Below are 10,514 nucleotides of genomic sequence, written 5' to 3'. Positions count from 1 at the left end.
CTTTTCTTGACGTGTCACACCTAACGGTTCACCCCATTGAGACCCCCTCCTAACAAAGCCAATAACAGCCCTATTCCACAAATCAATGCCTTATTCAATAACTAACACTTAAAGACACGATGGCATGCATCCTTCATATGCATAGAAACAAGTGTTAAAACTTGGTGCACAACGGAGGTTGCACCAACATGGCGGCTCCATACAAAACTCTGCAAAGTTGCGGGAAATGATTCGACAAATAACTCAGAAACGATGCACCGCACAGACCTGAGAATTGGAGAGGAGATTTCAAAATTTGTCTTCTACAACATCCCAAGTTTTTGGCTTTTTTCATTCGTGTGATAGACATGAACGTGATGTTCCAGAATTTGTGATGAATGATACAGGAACTTTTCAAATAACGATGCGATGTTGCGGCAGATCGCAGATCTAGAGGCGGTCATGATTATTACTCCCCACTCTTTGTATCACTTACTTGTTAACCTTTTAAGTTCTAAGTGCTTGTTTGTTTTCTTTTGTACTTTTTCGGCGATACTTGGCTCCGTCGTGTAAGGGTCCGTGTAAGAAGTACTCATTAAAATATCTGCTGTTTTGGGTAAATGTGGGCTCAGGCATAAACATCACGTGACAAGACTCCAGTTCAGGAGAGCGAGCGAGTTCACCTTAATCTGGTAGGTTTATCATTTTATAAGTGATTTTTGGGGCCATCGTCGTCCACAGAAGCCACCACGCTGGCATCATTAAGCCGGAGTGTGGGTAAAGGCAACCCTTTGAAAGAAAACAGAGGCGAGAGATGGTTTCATGCAGATTGGAACGCCTTAAATGCTCTGTTGTAAACATGGCGGTTCACGAGTGAAGTTGTCTCTCTGGCCTTTCTGTGGACGAATTCCAGGACCTACTGACACAATCTGGGCAAGTTTTGAAAGCTAAAACCTTCAATCGATGCGTTATTTTGCTACTAGGACTGGGTGGCCCGACACTTATGAAAAAAACTATGAAATGAGAATCGGGAGTCTTCCCTTGTCATGGAATGGCAGAATTACCCAGAATTCTTTTTGGGCATAGGCGAGGCAACTTAAGAAGCACGACACTGGCCCTCATCGAATGGCTGAAGCGCGGCCAGAGGAAAAGATTTCTAGCCAGATACTCAGGAGTAGGCCTAGTGTGTGTGCTGTTAACTTACATTTTGGATTTCTGAACAAGTTTTTATCATAGAAAATTCGCCACAAAGTTGTGCTTTCATTTCGCTGTAATTCTTGTGTCAAAGAAACGGTATAATAATGTAAATAAGAGAATAATGATATTTATATTTGCAGACTACCTGTCCTCTTACTACGAAAGTCAAGCTCTACATTTCTATGCAATAAGCGCATTCAAAATTTCCTCGTATTACTTGATAAAAGTATGTTTGTTTTTGTTTCGTTTTTTTTTTTTTTTTTTTTAAAAAGGGTTTTCCTGCTTATATGAAAAATACGTTTTCTCTCCCGCCCTTTCTTATGCATGATCTTCGCGGAAATTACATTCTGTCCCTCAATGAACCTGGAACAACCAGTTATGGTCTTATTTCTCTCTTTTCTTACGTATCCCCTGAGTTGCAGAATGCGCTACCTGATTTTATCCGTACCTATGAGTTTACTGATTTTAACAGAGAATCCGGGGCCGCATTTTGTACAGCGGCTTTTCTTTTTAATGAATATATCTTTAAATATTATGTATTTAGTAGGTATCTGTATATGCTATGTATTTTAGCTGTAAATGTAATGTAGTTATTCGGAAATTCGAGATGAGAAATAAAGCTTATGCCTGTATGTATGTTACCTTTAGCAGGGCGCGTGCGCACACTTTGTAATCTGAGACTCCAGTGCTTACCATATGGCAGATAAAATGACTTCTCTTTTGAATATATAAGCCATCTAATTCACACGCTATATTGACAAGGGCGGTTTGGAGCTGTGAGTAGGCGTGGGATTTGTCACATATGGTTTAGGGGCCGACATATCTCTCCCTCAATGCCGTACCGGGAGGCAAGGTCGGTAGCAGAAAGCAGCGAAGGGCCAACTGCGTCCAAAAGCGATCGCACGGGCCGAAATCCCGGGATGACTCGTTTGGTACGACGCTCCAGCGCCGGTGTCTGGAGGTACTGCGTTTTCTCTCTTGTTTAAACATTCCGTCAGCGCATGCGCAAATGTTCTGGCTCTTCGATACCTAGCCTACCAAAAAAAAATTAACATCCTGGCTTTCTTATTTTTAATTTTTTTACCGGCAATTGACATTTCAGTTGATTTTATAGGCATAAACGTAACGTAAGAACCGTGCGTGTCCGGTCTTGTCTCAGACAGAGGCGAGAGATGGTTTCATGCAGACTGGGACGCCTTAAATGCTCTGTTGTAAACATGGCGGTTCACGAGTGAAGTTGTCTCTCTGGCCTTTCTGTGGACGAATTCCAGGACCTACTGACACAATCTGGGCAAGTTTTGAAAGCTAAAACCTTCAATCGATGCGTTATTTTGCTACTAGGACTGGGTGGCCCGACACTTATGAAAAAAACTATGAAATGAGAATCGGGAGTCTTCCCTTGTCATGGAATGGCAGAATTACCCAGAATTCTTTTTGGGCATAGGCGAGGCAACTTAAGAAGCACGACACTGGCCCTCATCGAATGGCTGAAGCGCGGCCAGAGGAAAAGATTTCTAGCCAGATACTCAGGAGTAGGCCTAGTGTGTGTGCTGTTAACTTACATTTTGGATTTCTGAACAAGTTTTTATCATAGAAAATTCGCCACAAAGTTGTGCTTTCATTTCGCTGTAATTCTTGTGTCAAAGAAACGGTATAATAATGTAAATAAGAGAATAATGATATTTATATTTGCAGACTACCTGTCCTCTTACTACGAAAGTCAAGCTCTACATTTCTATGCAATAAGCGCATTCAAAATTTCCTCGTATTACTTGATAAAAGTATGTTTGTTTTTCTTTCGTTTTTTTTTTTTTTTTTTTTAAAAAGGGTTTTTCTGCTTATATGAAAAATACGTTTTCTCTCCCGCCCTTTCTTATGCATGATCTTCGCGGAAATTACATTCTGTCCCTCAATGAACCTGGAACAACCAGTTATGGTCTTATTTCTCTCTTTTCTTACGTATCCCCTGAGTTGCAGAATGCGCTACCTGATTTTATCCGTACCTATGAGTTTACTGATTTTAACAGAGAATCCGGGGCCGCATTTTGTACAGCGGCTTTTCTTTTTAATGAATATATCTTTAAATATTATGTATTTAGTAGGTATCTGTATATGCTATGTATTTTAGCTGTAAATGTAATGTAGTTATTCGGAAATTCGAGATGAGAAATAAAGCTTATGCCTGTATGTATGTTACCTTTAGCAGGGCGCGTGCGCACACTTTGTAATCTGAGACTCCAGTGCTTACCATATGGCAGATAAAATGACTTCTCTTTTGAATATATAAGCCATCTAATTCACACGCTATATTGACAAGGGCGGTTTGGAGCTGTGAGTAGGCGTGGGATTTGTCACATATGGTTTAGGGGCCGACATATCTCTCCCTCAATGCCGTACCGGGAGGCAAGGTCGGTAGCAGAAAGCAGCGAAGGGCCAACTGCGTCCAAAAGCGATCGCACGGGCCGAAATCCCGGGATGACTCGTTTGGTACGACGCTCCAGCGCCAGTGTCTGGAGGTACTGCGTTTTCTCTCTTGTTTAAACATTCCGTCAGCGCATGCGCAAATGTTCTGGCTCTTCGATACCTAGCCTACCAAAAAAAAATTAACATCCTGGCTTTCTTATTTTTAATTTTTTTACCGGCAATTGACATTTCAGTTGATTTTATAGGCATAAACGTAACGTAAGAACCGTGCGTGTCCGGTCTTGTCTCAGACAGAGGCGAGAGATTGTTTCATGCAGACTGGGACGCCTTAAATGCTCTGTTGTAAACATGGCGGTTCACGAGTGAAGTTGTCTCTCTGGCCTTTCTGTGGACGAATTCCAGGACCTACTGACACAATCTGGGCAAGTTTTGAAAGCTAAAACCTTCAATCGATGCGTTATTTTGCTGCTAGGACTGGGTGGCCCGACAGAATTACCCAGAATTCTTTTTGGGCATGGGCGAGGCAACTTAAGAAGCACGACACTGGCCCTCATCGAATGGCTGAAGCGCGGCCAGAGGAAAAGATTTCTAGCCAGATACTCAGGAGTAGGCCTAGTGTGTGTGCTGTTAACTTACATTTTGGATTTCTGAACAAGTTTTTATCATAGAAAATTCGCCACAAAGTTGTGCTTTCATTTCGCTTTAATTCTTGTGTCAAAGAAACGGTATAATAATGTAAATAAGAGAATAATGATATTTATATTTGCAGACTACCTGTCCTCTTACTACGAAAGTCAAGCTCTACATTTTTATGCAATAAGCGCATTCAAAATTTCCTCGTATTACTTGATAAAAGTATGTTTTTTTTTGTTTCGTTTTTTTTTTTTTTTAAAAAAAAGGGTTTTTCTGCTTATATGAAAAATACGTTTTCTCTCCCGCCCTTTCTTATGCATGATCTTCGCGGAAATTACATTCTGTTCCTCAATGAACCTAGAACAGCCAGTTATGGTCTTAGTTCTCGTTTTTCTTGCCTATTAACTAAGTTGCGGAATGCGCTACCTGATTTTATCCTTACCTATGAGTGTACTGGTTTTAAAAGCGGCTGTTCTTTTTAATGAATATATTTTGAAATATTATGTATTTAGTAGGTATCTGTATATGCTATGTATTTTAGCTGCAAATGTAATGTCTCGAAGATATTTTTAGCTCCTGTAGTTATTTTGAAATTCGAAATGAAATAAAGTTTATGCCTGGATGTATGTATGTTAATTTTAGTAGGACGCGTGCGCACACTTTGTAATCTGCGACCTTCAGTGCTTACCACATGTCAGATAAAATGACTTTTCCCTTGAATAGATAAGCTTTTGAATTCTTACGTTAAATTGAGAAGGGCGGTTTGGAGCTGTGAGTAGGCGTGGGATTTGTCACATATGGTTCAGGGGCCGACATATCCCTCCCTCAATGCCGTACCGGGAGGCGAGGTCGGTAGCAGAAAGCAGCGAAGGATCAACTGCGTCCAAAAGCGATGGCGCGGGCCGAAATCCCGGGATGACTCGTTTAGTACGACGCCCCAGTGCGTTTTTCTCTCTTGTTCAAACATTCCGTCCACGCATGCGTAAATGTTCTGTGGCTCTCCAAGACCTACCAAACCATTTACTGGCATGCTGGTCTTTACCAGCAATTGACATTTCATTTCACGATTCTACAGGCATTAACTTAACGTAAGAACCGTGCGTATATTTGAGGTGATTTTAATACGCTCGCGCTCTCCTCATTTCGCAAAACAGTAATGTGATCAAAATGGTTTGAAGTACTTTTCATTTGGTTTGTGGAAATAGTAAATTTACAAAACAACCAAGATTCGATGATATTTTAACCTTTCTTAAAAATTTTTGGCATGAAAGGAGAACAGATAGAAAATAATAACCTTTGTGGAATTGTATGAACGATATCATCTATGGTCAAAAACGTCGCGTGCTTAAGCTCTAAGCGATATTAATCGAAAAAAATTTTTTTTTTTAACTTTATGGGTTTCAATTATAATACAAGAATAATCTATAAAAAGAAAAATAAACAAAAGTAAAGATAAAACACCCAAATGGACGAGCACGAACGAGACCGTGGGACCCATGCGAGGTGCACCCCAAATTGAAAATTAGATAAAAAGTCTAAAAAACTACACAAATCATATGAGCGTGTGAACTATGAGCGGTGGCAAGCACACGATCTTACAAGTGACCAAGTGCACGGGCATTCCACGTCAAATGTTGTAAGCAAAAGGCTCGTCAGAGTTTGTTTTAAAACGTTTTTAAAAACATCGATACTGGAGAAGCTACTTTCAGGCACAGATTTACAAGTAAAATTCCATAACTTTACAATGCTAGCGCTGTTAAAATATGAAACTTGAAATGCAGAGGTTTTACAAATAGGGGTTTTTAAGTTAAAGGAATTACTAAGCCTAGTGCGGCCATGAGTTACAAAAGAAACGAAGCCATGTACATTTAGATCTATTTGTCCATACAAATATTTATAGAAAAATGTTATATCTTTAAGCTCTCTATCATAAACTAGTGGTAACAAGTCTAATCTAATAAGTCTTTCCTTATAAGACATTTCTCCAATGCGAGACCCCAGTATCCATTTAGTGGCTCTTCTCTGCACGCGCTCTATCTTGCCTTGTAGGTAGCTATGACTTGGAGACTACACTTGCGTTCCATAGCAAAGTTGCAATTTAACAAGAGACAAATATAATGTCCGTCTGACTGCTACATTTAATAATAGTGGGCAAGTACGCTTTAGAAGACCAAGTAACTTATTCGCTTTCGACACAATAGCATTAATATGTTTGACCCATGAAAGAGTGCTAGTGACAATGATTCCAAGGTCGTTCTCTTCAGCCATACGAGTGAGTTGCACGTTTTTAAGGGTGTAATTATAATGCACGGGTTGTTTCTTGCGTGTAACTGTCAGGACTTTACATTTAGAGATGTTAAATTGGATGTTGTTAGATCGCGTCCATTCATCCATATTTGAAAGGGTGGTTAAAGGAAATCCTTTAAGGGGGGATTTGCTCAATAGTTATTTTGGGTGACCAGTTACTATACACTGTTTAATATATTGATTTATGAATGCTCTTGTAACAACCAATTTTTCAACTTTACAGTACCAATAAATGTTATTATCGATTTGGGCGGCTTACACTAATTTGAGAAACCAAACCAAACGAAATGAAAGTAAAAATGCGCAATACGCCTTAATTTGTCAGAAATTCCACCTTTTTCGTAGCACCGAGTCCAATGGATACAATCAATCATCACTACGGCAAAAAAATCGATCAGTTTCGCAAAATAGTAATGACACCGAAATTACCGTTTTGTGAAACGTTTTTGTCCTATTTAAGGCTATCTGTGACGCTCGCACACATCTCTGCAAGGGTGCACGGGAAGGTAAATGAAAGTACTAGATGGAGGTGATGAAGGTAGAGTGAAGGTAAAACAAGACAGATGAAGGTAAATGAACGCTGATGAAGGTAGATGTAGTTAGTTGAAGGTAAATGGACGTGAGTGAAGGTAAATGAAGGTATATGAAAGAAAATGAACGTAAAAGAAGGTATATGAGGGTAAATGAATGTTAATGAAGGTATATGAACGTGAATCATACTGAAGGTATATGAGGGTAAGTGAAGGTAGATGAAGATAAATGAACTCGAACGTGAATATAAAAGGCAAATGAAGGTAAATGAAAGTAAGTGAAGGTAAATGAACGTGAATGAAGGTATATTAAGGTAAATAAATGTCAATGAAGGCATATGGACGTGAATGAAGGTATACGAGGGTAAGTGAAGGTAGATGAACTATAAATGAACCTGAATAAAGGCAGATGAAGGTAAATGAAATTATATGAAGGTATATTAAGGTGAATGAAGGTAGATGAAGGTAAATGAATGTTAATGAAAGTATATGAACGTGAGCGAAGGTATATGAAGGTAAGTGAAGGTAAATGAAGGTCGATGAACGTGATTGAAGGTATATTAAGTTGACTGAAGGTAGATGATTGCCATTGAAGATAGATGAAGGTAGATGAGGGTAAATAAGGGCAACTGAAGGTAGATGAGGTTAGATGAAGGTGAGTGAAGGTAGATGAAGGTGAATGACGGTAGATGAAGGTGAATGAGGGTAAATGTAAGTTAATGAAGGTAAATGATCGTGAATGAAGGTATGTACAGGTACATGAACGTGATTGAAGGTATATGGAGGTAGATGAAGGTAAATAAACGTGAATGAAGTTAGACGAACGTGAATGACGGTATATTAAGGCAAATGAATGTGAATGAAGGTATATGAAGGTACATGAATGTGAATGCGGGTTGATGACCATGAATGCATGAAGGTAGATGAAAGTAGATGAATGTGAATGAAGGAAGATGAAGGTAGATCGATGAAGATAAATGAAGGTAGAGGAAGGTAGATAAACGTGAATGAAGGTAGATGGAGGCCGTGAATGAAGGTGAATCAAGGTAGACGAAGGTAAATGAAGGCCAGTGAAGGAGAATGAAGGTAAATGAACATCAATGACGGTATATTAAGGTAAACTGGTGAATATGAATCAGTGAAGGTAAATGAATCCAAATGAACGTGAATGAATGTAGATGAGGGTATATTAAGGTAAATCAACATGATTGAAGGTAGATGAAAGTAAATGAATGTAGCTGACGGTAAATGAACGTAAATGACGGCAAATGAACGTGGTTGAAGGTAGATGAAGGTATATGAGGGTTAATGAATATGATTGAAGGTATAAATGATGGTAAATGACCAGCAGTGAATGTATATTAATACAGATGATAAATTTTTATAAATGGAGGTAAATAGATATAGATGAAGGTAAAGGTATATGGATGACTTAATATTGGGAAATTAAATAATTTAGTGTGTCTTACGTAGTTGGGGACTCGTGGTGGGTATATACATGAGATCTTTGCCGACTGAAGTTTGGCTTTCAAAACTTGCCCAAATTGTATCGGTAGGTGCTGGAATTCGTCCGCAGAAAGGCCAGAGGGACAACTTAACTCGTGAACTCGTGAAATGCGGTCCTGGATTCTCTTTTAAAACCAGTAAACTCAGTGGTACGGATAAAATAGATAGTGCATTCCGCAACTTAGCTGATACGTAAGCAAAAGAACTAAGACCATGACTGGTTCTTCTAGGTTTATTGAGGGACAGAATGTAATTTCCGCGAAGATCATGCATAACAAGAAGACGGTAGAGAAGTCTCGAATTTCTTTTAAAACCAGTAAACGAGCCAATCAGGCCCGGGTTGCTTAATTGATGCAACATGTGTAATTACTTTCGACAGTCAAAGCGTAGTAATAACGACCAAGGCAATTTGTATATATAGAACTGCTCAATATGAGTTTTGCTTGAATGACACTTGACTAAAAAGTTGGGGATCATGTGTATTTTGTGCACCCCTCGACCGATATATCGGTCGATATCGGTCGACATATCGACCGATACTCGACCGATGTATCGGTCGACATATCGACCGACGGATGACCGATATGTCGGCCGACATATGCAAGTAGACTTTCCGATATTTAGCTTGTGGACCTCTGGTCTTTTTAAAGGGAAGAGACAACTGGAACCAAAAAGATACAACATGTTGTCAGAGTAGCTAGTGGGATTGGTACAACTGATGGATGACGCTCAAAACAACCATAAACTCTACTACTGTGAATCAAACTTTCAATACCAGTTATTTTTCCAACAAAAATTATAGATCGTTTTAAGTTCAGTTCGTAAACTGGAATTCCACTTGTGCTTATTTCTTTGAAAGACAATCATAGTTAAAATAAAAAATCGTTTGCACGATTTTCATATCTTCCCAAAATAAACGAAGGCTTTTTGAAATTTCCTCTACTTCTGTCTCTTTGAAAAGTTCCACTTGAACTCACTTCAACTTCAAAACGAGGCTCAATGTACAGGGAAACCACAAATAAGACACTTATCTCCGAGATTTTTCGTGATCCACGACTCTTCCGTGTTTGGCACTATTCTCCAGCTCAATTATTAACTGAAGTAACATTAGGTCTTTGATCTCAACAAAGTGTGTGAATTATTGAACCAGAGTAAATACAAGCCGCTACCTGGGTTTATATATATTAATGAGAAGCCACAATAATGATCAAGGTATCTGAACCATTAACTGATTGGAGTGTAATTTGAAGTGCTAGGTCTCAACCCCATATGAACCATGTGAGCATTAGCCCTACTAATGGAAATGGGCCCACATGAGGACAGAGAAAAACTGACAAGGGTGGGGTGGGTTCATTTCCCACCCTGGTCAGAGTTTTTCTGTGTCCTCGTGTGGCCCCATTTCCATTAGTAGGGCTAATGCTCACATGTTTCATATGGGGTAGAAACCCAGCACTTCAAATTAAACTCCAATCAGTTAAGTCTGCTCAAATATAAGTGCTACACTGCCAACGTTTGCAAAAAACGTAATCCTTCCTTATCCAAACCATTAACCACCACAAGATCTCTCATCCCTTATTAGCTTGGAAGAATTGACCCCACTCTATGATGATTTTGAGTTCTTCTCCAAAGAATTATTCATTGCCTGATTCAGCTAATGTGACTGTGACGATTAAGGACCATTACGACCATACATTCAAAGATGACACCAAAACCAAGGTCAAAGAGATTGAACGGTGGTATGGATGCAATCTCCGCCATCCTCGTCGCCAAAATATTGTAACGGATAACTATAAACCACAGCAATTGAAGAACACAACTTTACTCTCTCATGGAGGGAAATTCCTTCCCACTCCCCTTGCGCACAACACTATAGATACGCAATGCGTACATACAATAGTCACATTTTTGTAGTTCTCTGGGGAGAAAAACTAGTTCAAA

This window comes from Montipora foliosa, chromosome 12 (assembly GCF_036669935.1).
Source record: "Montipora foliosa isolate CH-2021 chromosome 12, ASM3666993v2, whole genome shotgun sequence".
Lineage (NCBI taxonomy): Eukaryota > Metazoa > Cnidaria > Anthozoa > Scleractinia > Acroporidae > Montipora > Montipora foliosa.
The sequence above is the reverse complement of the archived record's forward strand: the minus strand, read 5'-3'. Positions refer to the sequence as shown.